The sequence below is a fragment of the Ambystoma mexicanum genome, chromosome 3p, assembly GCF_040938575.1.
Source record: "Ambystoma mexicanum isolate Mex_15411 chromosome 3p, UKY_AmexF1_1, whole genome shotgun sequence".
NCBI classification, from domain to species: domain Eukaryota; kingdom Metazoa; phylum Chordata; class Amphibia; order Caudata; family Ambystomatidae; genus Ambystoma; species Ambystoma mexicanum.
In genome coordinates, this window is record NC_090925.1 from 70,786,207 (window position 1) to 70,805,182 (window position 18,976).

The 18,976-nt window shown below is 42.9% G+C and overlaps 1 long non-coding RNA gene across 1 annotated transcript; it reads left to right on the forward strand.

Annotated features, from left to right (window-relative positions):
* Positions 1–293: 293 nt before the first annotated feature.
* LOC138579490 (uncharacterized) lies at positions 294–16,162 on the forward strand. The gene is made up of 5 exons (XR_011304021.1): positions 294–397; positions 934–971; positions 11,016–11,231; positions 14,238–14,297; positions 15,997–16,162. It is a non-coding gene; the product is annotated as an uncharacterized lncRNA (long non-coding RNA).
* Positions 16,163–18,976: the final 2,814 nt, after the last annotated feature.

Genomic DNA, 18,976 nt, shown 5'->3' on the forward strand with positions numbered 1-18,976 from the left:
TAATGTCCCAGTGTAAATTGATTAAACTCTGCCTTTCATATGTGAGGACACAATGATTCAGATGAGCAAAATTAATCAGTTTCAAAAATTCAATGCAGCCTGAAATAGTTCACAAAAACGTATATTTTATATTGTGTGGCTGTTTCTGTAAAGTCACTGAATACATCTGTTTACCTTCATAATATTGTGCTGCAGTTAAGGCCATCTAGCGTCCCCTCTTCTCCATTAACCGGAAGCAGTCTTAGTTGAAAGGAAGGGGCTGGCATTCCTCTGACAGCTGATGGATGAGAGCAGCGGGGCTCCTCACATTCTATTTACAGAAAAGGCGAGATGGTCCATTAGGCTCGCATTTTCCAGGAGAAGACAGGACTTGGAGCTCTGGACTTCAGATTAAAAGGTAAGATACTAAATCACTCAGCTAGATTCCACACGAACGACAGAAAAAGCTTTTAAAGATCAGCTATGCCAACTATGAAAATAAATATGTGTTTTGAGAGCTCGTAACTCACACTTTCTTAAGATATTTCCCCAATTGTTAAACAGCTTCTTAACTTCTTGCTCTTTGTCAGCAGAGCATTACAATGAGTACAATTGGTAAAGAAAGCTAAAGCTGTAGTCTTTTAGAATGACATGTTTCTGAGATGAAGGATATATTTTCAGGGTAGTTTATGTGCTGTTCGTGTAATTTTTAATGCATGCTGTGGACTTTTTTTGAAGCTCATGGAACCAAAACCTTAGCACACATTTATGTGAAATAAAGCCGGGAAAATATGAGGGTAATTTGCTTAAAAATACAGACTGGGCACAACTTCAGACCTTAACCAAAGAGTGTCAAAAAGGGAAGACACTCCTTGTAATGTGCCTGTTTGCGATGTAACATCTGATGATGTCATATCCTCTGCTAAATTGGTTTGCATGTCTTTTGCTCCACAGACCCTTTGAAATCCCAGGACTGAAGTGAAAGTTAACAGGTCAGTACCCTGTATGCTTAATGGTCCTCCTGTATGCATAATGTTCCTACTGTTTTTGGGGATTTTTTGTGCTGTATGTGAAAATGTCATTTGCCACTGATATTACCAAAAATGTAAAATTACATGGGGAAATGGTGGAGTGAATGACACCATATGAAACCGTGTACCACAGATTACTTCTGACGGACCCCTCCTCTAAAGTGTACTGTGTAACCATTTTGTAGATATCCACAGTCACTTTACTGAGTTAGGAAAGGCCAAATGACAATTTGCATATTTAACTTTCATGTGTTCATTTTATGTGATGCCACTTCCCATTGCATTTGCCAATGAGTGTGTCAACTATTTTTTAAGGCATGTGCCTTAGGTTAGGCAATGTTGCATTATTGAATTCTCATGATTCCTTTGCTTTCAATTTCCTGATGGGCAAATAAAAGGCTGGCCTCATCATGAGTTAGGCAGAGTGGGAAAATGCTGCGGTAACGCTAGTACGGCTGCATTTACCGCTGCGCCCATTCATGCGTTCCATGGCATTCACCTCCAGCTCCCAGCTGGAGGTGAATGTGCTGACCTTAAAGCCATTTTTGGCACTATTACCACTGTTGGTACTAGCGCTCCTCAACACCATTGGGTCCATTGGACCAAATGGGAATGGGGACTTACCGCCCCCCGCAACTCGGGATACGGCTCAAATTGTGCTGGACTAAGTTGCGGTAACGCTAATTGTGGTGAGCGCCATCCCGGCAATTAGTGGCGGGATACCACCCAACTCGTGATGGGGCCCATGGGCCTCATCACAAGATGGGCGGTATCCCAGCAGTAAATGCACTGGCATGCCGCCCAATGCTATTAGCGTTACCGCATCAAGGCTGGCGCAATTTGCGCCCATCCTGAGTTGCAGTGCACTGTTAATCCTCATTTATTCGGAGACCATGAGGCTATATGGGGTTTCCCAGCAATATTACCATCAGTGGAAATAGCACCAGCGATAATAGCGCGGAAAATGGGCAGAAAGGGGAGGTTTTTACCTCCAGCTAAATCCTCCCACTTTCCACCCAAACTCAGGATTGAGCAGAGGGGTAATGCAACGGTAATAGCGTTACTGCCACATTTTTACCACTCCGCCCTACCCCCGATGAGGCCCTTAATCTGCCATGACAGGTTCAGAGCCTACATTATATTGAAAATGTCTTCAAAATAAATGTTTCATTATGGTTTCTTTGTTTTAATGCATTTTCAGAAGTGTTGTACTGGCATGTTATTATAATATGCATAATTCTATTTTCCATGAGATTCACATGTTATGAATGGATATTGGGGTTGTGTTGTGAGGAGCCAGGAGTGAGGTTTGTGTTTTGGGCGCAGGGATGCGTGATGCTAGATATGTGGCTCGTGTTGTGGAGATGAGGGAAGTCTGTTATGGGACTGGTGCTGTGGGTGGAGACAGAGAAAGCAAAGGATGAGATTTGTATTGTGGGTATGTTGAGCCTGGATGCCAGGTATGGGTTATTGGTGAGATAAAATGTCACCTATAAGTATCGTGCAGTGGAAGGGTGCCAGGCGTGCGTTCTTGTCCTTTGGGTTGGGGAGTAGTGGCATACTCAAGATTGGCGGCTTGTCAGGAGTGGGTGCCTACCCCACTTCCCACAAGGAACTCAGTAAAGCAGTGGTCTTCAAACATTTTTGGGCTGGGTCCCCCTGGGTAACATGTGGGCAGGCCGGGCCACCAAAAATGCCAAATGGACAGTAAGTCCAAATGGTTATGAACTATCATGTGCTGTCACCGCCCCCTACTCCCAGTATAGTCCCTGGGCTCCTCCACCTGCTCCCACCATAGTCTCTGGGCTCCCTAATCCCACTCCTAGCTCAGTCCACAGGCTCTCCCCATCGCACCACAGACTCTGAGCTCTCCCCACCCTGCTCCCACCAAAGTTCCTGGGCTCTCCTCAAACTGCAATCTCCTCTATCCCATGCCCACCCCCCATTCTGCTCCCACCACAGTCCCTGCCCCCCCCCGGTCCCAGCAGAGTCCCAGGGCCAATCATGGCTGGTGAATTGGTTAGGTGGAGGGCCATATAGATTTCAGCCAGATATACCATAGAGACTAAGTGTAGTGTTTTTGTTGAATGTTTTGTTGTGAATTGTTGCATTTTAGAGCATACTTTTAAAAAAATGGGTAAAAGGCAAAACAGTATGCAATTGGCACTGGGGGGGGCCTCGGTGGCAGGCATGGTATTTTTTTTTACTGGACATCTATGTTAGATGTCCAGTAAAAAGATACCATCCCTGTCTGATGAGCCCCACAGCACCTCAGAAGGAGAGCTGATTTTGGCAGGTGGGTAGGGGGATTGTAGAACAAGGGCATTTTTAAAATGCCTTTGTTGTACAACCCTCTTCACCAACACAAACGCGGACACGCAGACCTTCAAGCAGCATTCACACAGCAAGCACTCACAAAAGCACCCATCATCATACACTCACTTAAAAGACGAGCATACACGCATCCATGCACATATTTAAATAAAAACTAAATGAACGTAAACTTACCTTCTGCCTCAGTCCTGCAGTGTCCTCTGAGCTCCACTCCTGGATCATATACAGGAATCAGGAAGCAAGAGCTTCCCGGTTCCTGCACAGGCGTGCATAGGCTGAGCACGGGTGCTGAAACACCCCACTCCAGCCAGCTGTGTCTGTATGTGTGAGGAGGTGCAGGAGCTCTCCCTCACACATACATACATGCAGCCAGCATTTCCAATGAGCGATGCAAGGCTGGCGAAGCAAAACATCCCAAGCCTTGCATGGCTCCTTGAGTATGTGCAGCTGGGAAACTGAACTGGCAAAGGGAAACATGGTTTCTCTTTGACAGTCAGCCAGCCCAGGAGCGCTTCCTCAGCTGGAAAAAGCAGCTGAAAGAGGGCTCAGTGTTTCAGTGGGGTGGCTTCTTGGCTCCTCCATACTGGGTGAGAGGGCTGTTGGGTCAACACCCCCTTGCCCATTATGGATGAGCCACCCCTTGCCAGGACTGCCCCCACCCCTCTCCTCCCCACCCCACTCCGCTCCCTGCATTGTCCCAGGGACCCGACCCTCTCAAAAAACAATCCCAGGGCCCCCATCTTACCTGATATACTCACGTCCCCATTTCGTTCCTGTGACTACATTCAAACACCCTGGAAGAGCGCTCTCTGGAAAGGGATAGAGCGCACGCTTCCAGGGTGTCTGTTTCCTGGGTCAGACGCTCCCACTGACCCTAAGCCTGGCCGTGTCACACTGAGCATGTGTGGTGGGGGCCATGGAAGGATGGGATATGCACAAACATGTATGTCCTATCCAACTCTGGCTTTTTCTTTCCTCCCTATTAAAAAAAGCAACAACAAAAAAACATTTATTTTTTCCCCATTTCTGGTTCAGGTCCCGAACCCCCCCCCCCCCCCCCCGGGAAAGAGGCTGCGGGCCCATGGGGGTCACCCCAAAGTTTGAATAACACTGCAATAAAGAGAAAAAATGTTTTTTTCTGACAGGTCGTAGCTCTACTGTGGGTCATAGCACCACCAACAGGGCAACCCGCTTTTCAATCTTTTTAACAATCTTTATTTTAAAGATAAGTCCCAGCTCCAACCAACAAGCTTCAACTCTCAGATTTTGAAAGCTGGATGTCAAGCTGCTGTTGGCTTCTCAATCTGTGCCTACTCCAAAATAAACTGAATATCAAGGTAAGCCTAGATCCAAAACTACCTGGAAACTAATCACATTCTAGGGATGTGCAGGCCATTGTACAGAATCTGTGCTCATTAAATCGATAAACTCAGAGACATGGGGAAGTGTCCTCCTTGATCTATCAGCAGCATTTGACCTGGTAGATCACAAAATCCTCTGCCATCCCCTCATCACCTCAGCCAATTTCTCTAAAGAAGCCACAGCATGAATCGCCTCCTTTAAAAAATGGAAGGGTCATGAAAGTGTTCCATGACAATGCCAATGCCCCACCTGCCCCTATCCCTTGCGGTTCCCCCAAGATCATGCATATCACCCACACTACATAACCTTTTCACAAGACCCCTCTTTGACATCCTCGATTCCCTCAACATAGCCTATACCAACTATTCAGACGATACACAAATCCCCCTATCCATCTAAGTACCTCTGGGTCATCTTCAACTCCACGCTTTCCTTTTCTGCCCACATCTCTGATGTCCCTAAAAAGTCAAACCTCCAACTGCACCACCTGAGAGGTATTCTGCCTGGTTCTCTCTAGGTTGGATTACTGCAACAGCCTCTTTCTAAATCTACCTGCTTCTACTCTCCGCCCTTTGCAACTCATCCAGAACAAGACCGCAAGACTGCAAGACGTGTCCTTGGCCTCAAGCCCTGGGATCGTATCTCTCCAGTCCTGAAATCTCTTCATTGGCTCCCAGTGGCTGCCAAGATTACAAAGACCCTTTGCATTGTCCACAAGGCTTTCTGGAGCCTGGGTCCAAAATACCTTCAACCTTCCCTCCGTAAACACCTTAGCTCTTGAGCTCTTCGCTCCTCCACCTCCAACTCCCTCAGCAGAAGTTGTTTCTCAAAGAAACAAACTGGGGGTAGATCTCTATCTTCGGCTGGGACCTCCCTCTGGAACAGCCTCCCTGCCACTCTCAAACTTGAGGAGAACCATCTCCAGTTCCAGAAGCACCTCAAGACCTTCCTCTTAGCTTCTGCCTTCGCTTCTCTTCTCCCTTGTTGATCTGTTCTGCTTCGGCATCGTGCACCTGGTTAACCTCTGATTTCGGGCCCAGGTACTTGCTCACCCTGCCACGCACCGGCACTGTCTCCTGGCAACCCTTGCACTTGGGTCTGTATCTGTAACCCTACTGTCCCTCCTTTTTCTGCACTTATCAGACACCCCCTGTCTGTACCTTAAACCTAGCACTTGCCATTTGTTGGCTGAATTGCCACTTTGTGATTATTACTTCCCCTTGCTTAGCACTTTCCACTTTTCCCCCTACCTCCTGCAGTTCCCCCCTCCCTATCTCCTGCACTTTCTTGTTCTCAGTGTCACTGGGCCTAGTAAGATTGTTGTTTTTGTTCTCCCTTGTTCCCCTCCCCTGCCTCGTCACGCTCTGAAACACTTGTGTATGAGTGCAATACAAATACAATATCAATATCATGGGATTTGATGGCTAGTCAAGTAATTCCGATGTCAGGGAGGATTTGAGACTTGCAGACTGTTCATTATTTCTTGACCAAGTTGGTTACCACAGGTTGGTAGTAGCAACTCAATATGAAAATGACATAGCCTCATTCAGCCATGTGTTCCATACTTCACAACTCAAAGAAGGATGTGTGATGGTGGGCTTGTGAATGCAAAATCTTTGAAGGATCCCCTTTCAAACAAATTTTTCATTGATTGCAGTAGAAACGAATGCTTCCATTTTTGGATAGAGACAGATTGATCTAGACCTGTCAATATATGATCTTTGGAATTCTGAGGACAGGGCACATCATATAAATGTCTTGTAGCTCAAGGCAATTGAACAGGCTCTGAAGATTTTCTTGCCAAACCCCAACAACTATTATGGGTTAATCCTAACTTTCAGCACTGCTGAAATGTTCTACATCAACAAACATGGTGCCCCAAGATCCAAACTGCATTGCCTAATAACTAAGGGATTTGGAGTTTCAGAAGAAGTTTATTTTCCAGGATTCCCATCTACTAGGAGTCCTCAGCAGGTCTGCAGACTTTCAGCAGGCTGACATTTTTGAAGTACGAGTATAGTTACACTTGCAGTCTTGCAGTTGATCGTCTCTCAGTGGGTCTTCGACAAGTAGATCTATTGTGGCTTCCTAACAAGACATGACACATGGGTGGGTCAGCTCCCCCTATCCGTGGACTGTGCCCTTTCATTCAGTGTGACATAACTGACATATGCGTTCCCTTTGATTCCATTCATTCACAGTGTTGAGGTTCATAAGTATTGATTGTTCAGTCCTCCTGATCAATCCACATCAGCCAGCCCATTGTAGATTTGATCTGTCTGTCCAAAGCTCACCCAGTTCTGCTTCCCCAGAGTCTTAATGACAGAGCAAGAGATTCAAGTTCAACCTTTACTCAATCAATGTCCTTACCCGCAAGTCACATGAGGATGTAACTATGCCACTTCGACATCTCTGAGCTAATATTGTCCATATCTAGGCAGACAGGAATCCCTCCACTGGGACTCAATACAAGAGCAACAGGACCCATTTCTTCTACTGTTGCCTGCAAAGGGAGGTTAGTACTTTAAATGCTCCTTACCATGTTCTAACTTTTGTGGCTAACTTAGCTTCCTCTGGAGTACAGAATCCTTCCTGTAACCTTGTGGCCTTGGGCTCCTATAAAAGTTAGAACAAGGAATCGCTTTATCTGCCAGTCCAATTGTGAAGAGGAATGGTTTAGGGTCTACTTAATATATTGCCTTCAGGTGGGGTTCCTCCCCCTCCCTGGGACCTCACCACCCTTTCAGTATTTGCTCACAAAACATTTGTACATAGGACATCCATTTAGTACATTTTTAATGAAAAGTTGCATTCAAAGTGGTTGTGGCTTCTGCTTGCACAGTTACACATTGCAGACATTATCAGCCTGTACCCTGCATTATTTCATAGGGAATTGCACACCCGTCATTCCTCTCTAAAGCATTCTCCAATTTTCACAATAACCAGAAAATGGGCCTACCAACCTTTTTTCTGAATCCATCATATGACGCTAAACATGCTCTCCACTATTTGGATGTTTGTAGGGCGTTCAGGTTCTAGCTTGATCGGAACAAAGACATCAGAATGGTGACAAGCTCAACAAATACAGTGAGGTACAGTCTGATGAACTGGCAGGGAAGCCACCCATCTAATTATTTTATAGAATGGCCACTGTCATTCTCATCCTAAAAAACAGACCTATGCCTGAAGGCTGTTTACCAAAGGTAGATCTTTGCGGATTTCAAAGAGAAAAGGCGGCATCTGCAGGATGGGAATTTTGTAAACAGCCCTCTACTGGTCCCTTTTGGGGGGTAAGTGGTCCCCCCGATGTCCTGTAGCTGCTTTGCAGCCCACCTGCCACTACCCCATCCCACTTACCTGCTGCACTCTGGCACACAATGCACAAGCCACACACTCGTACAGCTCCCATACAGAACATGCACCCTAAAGGCATACCGATGGGATGCAGCATTTTGCATGCCGCTTCCCATATGTAGGCCTTTAGGGGGTCAGACTTAGAGAAACCAAACAAAACAAAAAAAAACTACTCGCTCCAATATTCCAGCCAACTGTTATCCAGTCTCATCCCTCTGTCATTACTCCAAAATCCTTGAACGCATTGTCTTCAATTGTGTCTCTAATCACTGTGAAACCTGTCATCTATTTGGCTACCTCCAGTCTTTCGTATGCCCATTAATAACAGCTCTCCTTCATATTTCCAACTTTTTCTCCTCTCCTGTCCATGCTAAACAATCCTGCATTCGTATCCACACCCTCTCCTTTTCACTCTCTATAGCACTCCACTGCTCTTGACTGGCTCAACTCCTACTGCCACTTCTCTAACTGATGGAATATTCAAAATGCATTTGTCACCCCTCTCCCTGTTAGTATTCTGCAGGGATCTGTCCTCTGAAAGGTACCCACCCTCCAAACCTCCACTCTTGGTAAACTCATTTCCTTCTGACAAATCTCATATCTTCTCTTTCCCCTCCCTAACTTCTGAATTCTCTTGTAAAATTACAAATTGACTTAACCAGGCATTGCATGGCGATTTGATGCCTCATGCGTACCTCATTTAAGATTGGGCATCTACTTTCCGACATCCAATGCTCCACTTTCCTATTTGATTTCTTCCAGACATTCTCACTCCAGTTGCTATATCACAAACCATTATTCATTCTCATTGATACAAACTCAAACTCTAATTATCTCCACTACTGCCTCCTCTGCTTTAGTCAACCTCCCCAAAATCTGATATATACGTCTTTGCACTGCCAAATCTCTCATCACTGCTCTGATACTTTCCAAAGAAGTCGACAGTACTAGCCTTCTTATTGGTCCAAACCCTCCAGTCTTTCACTCCCCTAGATAATAAAAGGTCCTCAGATCTTCTTTCCGCACACTCTTCATGCTCCTTCACTTCTCCCATACTTCACCCACAAAATACATGCTGACTTCTGGCTCAACGCACCTAACCAAATCCTTTTTAAAATGTGTCACTATTGTTTTCAAATCTTTCCACAGCCTTGGACATAACTGACTTAGATATCTTGTATTATATGCCATGCATCCTCAGACCCTGTTCTGCAATCTCCAAGACTCCTGCCTAACCTTTTTCCCCTCAAGTTTTAGATCATATTCCCTCCTGCCCATCAACTGGAAGGATGGGCTCTTCACACCTGACATCAACAATTTCTCCAACCTCACAGCTTCAAAGACCAGCTGCTCTCCACAGAATCTCCCTATCCACAGCCATTGTCCTACCTATCCCCTCTAATCCTCTTTCTGTCTTCTCCCCTAGACCCCAAGTCCCTTTCTTATATCCCACCCCTCCCAGTCTACCTACCCTCTTCCACACCTCTCCAATCTCTTGTACCCTTTTCGATGCAGCACTAACACTATGCCCCTCTCCTTTTCCTGTAAGTGTCATTCATTTATTGTATTTTGTTCTTGTTACATGCCACATCTCCTCTCTCTCAAGTATTCATGTGCACTAGTTCCATCCCATAATTGTAAAGCATCTATGCATCTAAATGTGTTCCTCTCTCTGCAATTGTTAAATATTTTAGGTACAAACACCAACCTCCTTTGTACATGAATAAAAATAAGTAAATAAATTGTGTTCAAAGCATAAAAGAATGTTATCTGGTTAATAAAAAAAAAGTCCACCTCAAAATGGATTGCATGCACACTGTATGCGCACCAAGAGACTGTCTCTCAATCCCATGTGCCCTTTGATGTTGTCACAGGTAGCTACATGATCCACACTTTCTGCTTTTTGTAGCCACAACTACTACTACTGTCTGGGATCCAGCTATTGGGTGATGCATATTTTGGTCAGGCAGTCATGCTAGTGATAGTTGACTCTTGGGGAGTAAGGAATGGTGTCCTGTGTGTATGTGTAGAATGGAGGTGCTGGGTGACTTTTTATTGTGGGCTAGTAACTTGCAATTTCAAACTTTACCCCTGGACTAACACGGTCATAGTCTCCTTTCATCTATTCATCCTCACCCGTTCTCCTTTTATTTGAGCTATCTACTAGTCTCTTCCTGGGTGCATGGAAAAGGGCTAGGCAAAGTCAAAGGTTAGGACTCATGGGAGGGAGCCATGCACATAAATTCATACATTCCCTACTCTGTGAAAGAAAAGCATGTAAATGCACGCAAACAGTGATTGTAATGGTGAGTGGAAATCCTGATGTGTATAATCAGAGTCGCCTTCACAATGGTGCCTTATGGGAACGTGCCTGCTATTGTCACTTGAAGACTAGTTTGTGGGCTTCCAGGCAAAACCAACTTTTCCAATTGTAACAGAATCTGATGTGGCTGTAAAGGAAATGGGGATTCCATTTCTGGAGCAGGAAAAGCTCAGGGATTAGTAAAATGTGCCCTGCTCCATGCATGGTAATTGAACCAGAGTGATATGGTTCATAAAAGCATGTGTAGAGTGTGTCTCTGCATGTTTTTTTGTAACTACACCATTTGAGGGCCTCACCAGAAAAGATTGAGGCCCTAATTTTAGAGAGAGGGTTACTTGGGGTCCAAATGAAGGGCACTGGTGCTAATTTGAAATTTACAATTTTTAGTATGACAATGTAGATATACATGTTATACCTGTTTGTATTGGATTTTAATTTTCTCATGTAGCAAATGTTGCCTCAAGAATGCAATGTTAAAATTGCATCATTGGATGAAAATGCATGTTTTTGGTGACTATGATTCCCACAGTGTTATGCGTTCTACTGTGCATGATATGTGAGCTAAATACGTGAAATAAATAGAACACCACTGCAAGTGTCAATGGTTCACTTCTTTCCATACCACCTTGCAGCCTTGAAGAAAGTCCTCTGAAGAATCGGCAGTTGACCATACTGGGTGTGCTGGGCTGCTTTAGAAGGTCTCTGATTACCAGCTCTACTAGAACACTGCAAAAAAGAAACAAGATGCCTCGCAACAAGTCTGCTACACAAGGAGCACATCGAGGCAGCACCAGTGTCGCAGGCCAAATGCCACAAACCCACCAAAACAATTAGCGCAGTTCGTTGCGGTAAGAATTTTTATCTTTACGGTGCTTTCATTTGAAAGTCACCCAAAATGGCCAGCAACTCACATCAGGGAATGTTTTGGAGTAGCATGAACTGTATCTGGTGTAACAAATCCTGTGATACCGTCCCTTCTTCCAAAGGGGGAACCCTTTCCATGAGGCTAGGGAGGTGAGGCTGCTACCTGATAGTTCCCCTGTGGGGTGATATTCAGCAGGAGGATCTCATTGGCATGGATTTCCCATGTGGGATACAGGGAGGACATCATGGGCCGATGCAGTATTTCCAACCCCTGCAGACCTCTTTCCCTCCTCCTTCCTTGCCTTCCTCTACCCTAATGCCCTCATCTATGTACAACTAATGATACTGCTAGTATTGTGAAGAGGAAGAGTAGGGCTGACTCCACTGAATGCCCATTTCCATCTACTGAGACGAGGACGAGTTTAGTAACCATGATGAGACAACCACAGAACTGGACTTAGTGTTTTAGTTTTAAAATCCACAGTGCTTAATATGGAGGAAGGACTGAGCAAGATGTCATATCCGCCCTGGAGGCACCACAAGCAAAGCAACCATTCCACAACCCGAGAAGCTGATGCTGCTGACTGGAGGTTCACAAAGGAAATACGGAATCCCTACTTGGTCCACTGTGTATCGGCAGACTGAGACTAGAAGGAAAAAGAAACCCAGGTGTGAAAGGGCACCGAGCCGAACGATCAAGAAGGTACGGGCAGCCTGACTCCAGTGAAGTGCTGCAGAGCCGAGAGTGGCAGCGTGGGAACCCAAGACCAGAAGGATAATGAAGTAAAGGCATAAGAGGATGGCGAACAAAGGGGTTGAGTTGAGACACTCAGCTCAGATCCAGTGAAGTGCCATAGAGCTGCTTAAGACAGCATGGAGACGGGGAAGACAGAGGAGAAGCTGTCAGAGTTCTCCGGGAAGACCGAGAAGGAAGGCCGGGAGCCCACTTGAGTTACAGGGGTTACCCGGGTCCACTGGAGGGAGACAAGAAGTATATTTAAAAGGGTTTCAAACCCAGAAACACAAGATAAGGTAGTTTGGGCAACACACAATACCTGGCAGGATAGTGAACCAGCTATAGGTTTTAGTTCGAAAGAGTGAAAGATACCGGGACAGGGACCACAGTTGAACGAAGAGAAGTTTCTCGATTGTTCATCTTCCTCATGGCAATACCTGGATGGGATGTATACCTGGTCTGTCTACCCAAGCCACTGGAGAGGCTCAGAGCATGTGGAATGTGTGAGAGAAAGGCCAGGAGAAGGGAGACATCCCCCTGGTTTGTTGAACTGCCAAGTAAACCCTGCAAAAGACCAGGGGAAGAGAGACGTTCCCTCTGGTTTATTGAAATGCCAAATAAAGCCTCTGAAATGCCATGTGAAAGAAGACATTCCCCTGGTTTGTTGAACTGTCAAGTAAAGCCAGTGAAAGGCCAGGGGAAGGGAGACATTCCCCCTGGTTTGTTGAAGTGCCAAACAAAGCCGGGGAAAGAAGACATTCCCCTGCTTTGTTGAACTGTCAAGTAAAGCCTATGAAAGGCCAGGGGAAGTGAGACATTCCACCAGTTTGTTGAACTGACACGTGGAGCCTGAGAAAGGACTTGGGAAGGGAGGCATTCCCCCATTTTTATTGGAACTACAACAGTAACCTAAGAAAGGCCAGTAAAAGCGATACGTTACCTCTAGTGTATGGAACTGAAACAATTCATACAAACCAAAAAACAGCTCCATATTTTGGAATTGAATGGTGATCGGCCGTCCAGAAGAAGGGGGTAGTTCTTCTGAACCCAGAAGACCACTTTAGTTTTGATTTTCAGTCTAAGGGACAGAAGCAGGGTTTTGACACGGACGGTGGACTTTGCCGTTACAGACATTCTGCCACTTCCTTAGTATTTAGTTGAGGCAGTGAAACGCCTCTTAGAGATAGGTTTAGTTAGGTTGTATTGTTTGTTTTTGGTAATAATAAAAGTCTTTAGCCAAAAGAATGCCACCTGCATGTCAGACTCCTCCTTCCACAACCTCACACTGGTCACACTAACTTCTGTCTCCAATTGTCTCCCTCAAAAGTAGTGCTTCATGCAAAGAGATAAGAATTATGTTCTGAACAATCCCCTATAATTGCAGGTCTTGGATCTCTGTGTACCAATATCAAAAAAAGAACCCAGAACACAGTGTTATGAAATAACTGCCAGCTCCTCAACACAATAGCTACCACTTCCTGCTTCCCAGCCCTTATTAGGACAAACCAGCAGTATAAAGACAATCTATTGCGGTGGTGAGCACTAACAAGTGCAATCTCTCTTTTGCTCATCTTCAATTAATTCAATAATTTACTAAATTCTGATAATGAGAATACTCATTTGTACCTGAACCTTGGATGCCAAATCCAATAATGCTTGATATCCATTTCTCTCTGAATTTATACACGCATACAATGTGTTTAAAATTGAATCCCAAAACTGCCAATAGTGAGGACCTCTCAATCCACTGTGCATGAACAGATCTGTGCTCAGCCTGTAGCCTCATTGGAAAGACTCTGCCTTTTATTGGTCTGATGTTGATAACTTGAGTACTATTCTATTAGTTAATATACAACAAACTGCTCCTTTGAAATTAATTTCACTTTTCAATGGACATCACAACATAGGCATAAACCATAGGGACATTTGACACTCTCCATTGCACTGAAGGAACATCTGTGCATGCATGCAAAAAAAACATTTGCAACTGCACTGGTGTTAGTGCATGTACAAAGTATGCTGAGCCCTGCGCTGGGTGCAGCTCACAGCTTTTGAAATCCAGCCTCTAACGGATCTGTACCAAAGGGTTGAACCATGTTAAATTCAAGCAATGCATATTTACTGCTGTTTGATGTGACAGTTTCATATTTGCAATAACATTACTTGAAGTCATGAATTCAGTATTTGATGATACCATTTCTTGCAATTAATTTTGATATATCAGTTGCTAACATCCTTTTTATTTTCTACAAAGCACTCTTGGAACTAAGAACTTTAGACCATCTGATGTTGTAGCTGCAATTCTTGATGAAAGGTTTGTTTTGCTTCATATGTGAAGAAAACCATATTGTAATCGCTGTTCAGTAAATAGGTGTATATGTTAATTTAGAGATGTTGAAAGCAAACTAGAATGTCATAGATGTGTTGACTGTTTAAGATATCAGTGGTTTTCTTGTGCTAATACTCTTGAATATGCCAGCAATTTGTGTCAAGTACTTGTAATTCTGTCAATGCAGTTCTGAAATGTTTGAATGTCAAGTTATGCTTATTCTTAATGAGCATCAAAGTCAATCTAGCACAAATGACAAGGACAAAATAACTTGAAATTTGAATTAGTATGCAAGCATTACCCATAGAATCTCTTTATAATGCAAAGTCCCACACAAATTAAACAGCGGCCAAGATCATGTAGGTGGAAGCATGCCCACACAGACTAGCAAATGATAGATTATGAGGAGGTCAGTGGCAGAATGCAACTCACTGGTGGAATAGGTGGTAAAAAAAACTCTTAGCATTTTAGGTGCTTGCTTCAGCTTTGGGTGCAACCTACAGTCACAAGTTTCAATTCCCATAGGTCCCACTCAGTCTCTCATCCGTCTTTGGTCGATAAATTGAGCAACATTAAATTGGTAAATGCCTATCGCAGAGCTTAGAAACTGTAGTAATCTAGCAGGAAAAGCTTTAGTAAATGGAAATCTTTAACATAAAATAATGGTGCCAGTAAAATAAAACCATTAGGAGGCAGGAATGAATTCACACATGTGCCAATGTGAGCTATATGTGTTACAGCCACAACATTAATATTCTAATACAAGAAAAGAATTAGAAATGTTATCTAATTCTTCAACATACATGTAAAACATGTGTACAGCAAGTGAGTGTAAGCAATGAATGCTGCCACATACCCCAGGACTAAGTTAAAGTAAAGCACAAACCGACAGCGGCATTAAAACCAAGCACACTGGCGTGGTGAATGAAGCAGTGCCTAAAAGATGCAAATACAAAATAGCAAATGGACATCTCAATGATCAATAGTGTTAGCCATATAGGTGATGGAGGGTTACCATGAACCAGAGCACATCAAACATAATAGCACATTACAAGACAACGTTGGCAGTGACAAGCACCAATGCAGTATTAAAAACAAAACCGGCGGTAGAAGTTGGATGGTAGCAACATTCATGTGTTCACCAGATGTGGGAGAAATTACATGATAATCAAAATATATACATTTAATAACTAGTGTGCCAGCCTATCTGCTCACATGAACTATAGTAGGCCATGTCACAGGTCATGGTAATGCAGCCTGATCTATGAGTAGTGGTTGTGGTGGTGAACAGCATTAAAGTCATGTTGTTTGAATACGGCTCAAAGTTACTCTTGAGAAAGACCTGCAGTGCTTTCTGGGGCAGAAAATGTAAATGCTGATAAATTAAATAATTTCTGGGGGGGTTGTGCACTGACTGAGTGGGCCTCGTAGCTGCAGACAAAGAAGCATTCCTTCAAATGACCCATGCCTACAAAAGGAATGTTGAAAAATGTTTGCAGAAATAGCTGGTTGCAGGGAGGCAAGTCGGATGAATATTACTAAGGAAATGAGATGGGAAAAGACAAACTGAATTGATTTGTTTCTATAACTGGTTTCAATGTATGTGCCTTTTGACTATGGAACAACATGTTTTAGTATTATAATGAATACATTTATTTCAAAATGACTGTTCCCTTACTGGCAGTTCAAGCTTGGAAGCTGAAAATAACCAACCGACTACACAAAGTACTGCGGTATCTGCCCAACAAAGCAATGTCGCAGCTGATCAAGAGAGGGACCTACGCCCAGAAAGTCCAGTAATCGCTTGTGTATCCCATCCAGTTGTTTCAGCTGATAATTCTGAGACTGATAGGAGATATGGCTTAACATCACACATGAATTAAATGTAATGTTGCATTCTGTGGTACCTATAAAACTGCTTGTGGAATTGACATTATGGGTTTACCTTTGTAGGGGCTGTCTAAAGCCCTGGTGAAGTACATTTTGAATATGTGATTTTTTAAATGGAGAAGAACGCCATCTAGTACAGAAAATATAAAGTAAAATACACAAGGAACAGTTTTGTTCTTGAGAAGGAATCAGATAGAGTAAAGAGTAGTATACTTTTTTCATTATATTGGAACTAAGAACATTGCATTTATGTTGTCACATTGCGTTCACCTAATTCAGCATATTATTTGCTTTTAAGAGTGTTTAAGTTGAAGGTGAACAGTAGCATGAGAATGCATGTTTTAATGACACATATGGTTCGCCAGTTGTTTAATATTGACTTGTGCTCCACTGACATTTTAATCAATTAAACCAGCATGGCTTTATTTAGGATGTTATAATGGTATTTAAACATGAGTTATGCTGCTTTGGAGCATGTAATGCTATGCTTATGCCTGAAAATATTTGTTTAGCTGACATTTAACCATGGTCAAGAGAATCTGATGATAGAAATGCTGCCTGCATGGGCATGTTGTCCAAGTTGAGAGAAGCTCATTATATATCCATGGTTTCCAGTTGCATGGATAGATTTCTTTTAAGTGCACTGGTAAATGTTGAGCAATACATGGGAAAAGGGAATGGCTATGCAGGCTTACTTATAACAGTACCGAAAAACTCTGTTATATGATTTATGATATAATGGACTGTTGCAATGGCTTGTCAGTCCCTTTTAGATTGACCTCTAGCCAAGAAGTCATTCACCTGTTTTTATCTTTTGATAATAGTATGATCCACTATTTGTATTGGTCTCATGATGTGGCTGACCAGATGGGTTGACATATAGCTTAAAACATATATGCTTGGACATTAATCAAGAGGAAGAATGATGAAACTGGAATATTGATTATTATGCTTTGATTTTCGGTGACGAAGAGACAACCTTTTGTTATCACTTTGGAATGCATATGTGTATATCATAGGATGCTATGTTTTACTGTTTCAATTTTCAGTTTCAGTTTGTAGATTTAGGGCCACAATTGATTTTTAGAAGTATGTTACTACTGCTGTTGTAAATAATTTTAGAAGCATTGCTTTGTTAAGACACGCATTGATGTCAAGAATTTGGAGATGCACTGAGGTTGTGTTAGCTTTTGTAAAGGTGGTGTGACAGGGCACATGAGGATATGAGAGCCTGAAGAGTATGGGAGTATGTGACTATTACATTGTTAAGTCTACTGGTTGTATGCTGCGAGAACAGTTTTGGTCTGTGTTTTCAGGACATTGATGTCATAGCTGAATTGCTGCTCTGTAAACTCAACCATGGATGAGACAGTGGGTTCATAACCCTTATCTCATGGCTACCAACATTTACTTAAAATAACTGCCCATAGTGTTTCTTTTATCAAATTGTAACCATGGGTTTGATGTTTGCTTTCCTTTTCTTGGCTTTGACTCTTTTAAGTTTCCACATTGATCCTCCAGGCATTCTCCATGTACAATAAATCAATCTGCTAAGATACTTTAAAAGCCCCATCACAGCTTGTGTGCCACATCATTAATACAAATAATGAAACAGAATCTCTCAACCATGTCACAACCTTTATTTTTTATGAATTGGCTTAATCCTTGTAATTCAAAGATGATGTGTACTTTCTTTAAGTAATATAACATTTGCTTTGATAAGTACATTGTTGGTAGACGTTTCTTTATCAGCCAAACAGGAAAATGGCACCACAATGCATATTCCTTAGAAGCCATAACTCTACACAATTGTTGAATAATTATCATAGGCTATAATCGGGCACAAGAGCAATATACATGAATCATACATGAGGCTGTAACTTGCAGGTTTTTTTGTACTGTTTTTTTGACAAACTGATTTTGTATCCAGTTGGTATCCAGTGATACATTTGCATGGGGGAAAAGGACGCCAGGGGGTGACATTTCCCCAAATTTACATATCCAAGAATGTCTTGCACTTTCCTCAAAAATTCAAGAACTAGAATTAGAGTAGTATATAATACCCATCCTAGAATATATGTGGTAAGGCCTTTTGAGGTGCAGGGAAAATAATTGCCTAGCTGGTGACTTTTTCCCATGGGACATTTCCACACAGAGCCACTCATTCTTTATTTCTTAGTGTGGTTGGTGGCATTGCAGGCTGAACCTCTTGGGTTTTTTATTGTGATGTACCAGTGTAAAAACGTGCTTGTTATTCTGGGATGAAGTTAAGTCTTTTACATATGTATGAAAAGGGTCCTGCTCCATAATATACATGCACAAGCCTTCATTGTGGAGGAGATTTTGCCATATTTATTTGTAACAGAATGGCAGTATGGCAATAACACCTTTTGATGAGTTGGTATTATGAAACAGAATGTAATATATATTTTGTCTTGTTGGGTAGGAAAAGAAATCGCTCCAGAACTAGTCTAAAATTGAGAAGAAAGAGGAGGAAAGGAAGGTGTAAGGTCTACAACCAAGAAAGCAGCACAATAAATCAAGAATATTTGAATAACTGTGCCCATATGAACAGAATAACACATGTTATGTCAGAACAAGATCAAATGTCAAAGACATTTGATGAATTCAATTTAGCACTAAAAGCTGGTGTTCAGCCAGTACTTTGCAAATTGTATAAATATAAGAAACAAACAAATTTATATCTCAAAAACACATGCCGTATGGTGGTTAATTTTTGACCTAACTACTGGAATTGTTTTTGTAATCCATGT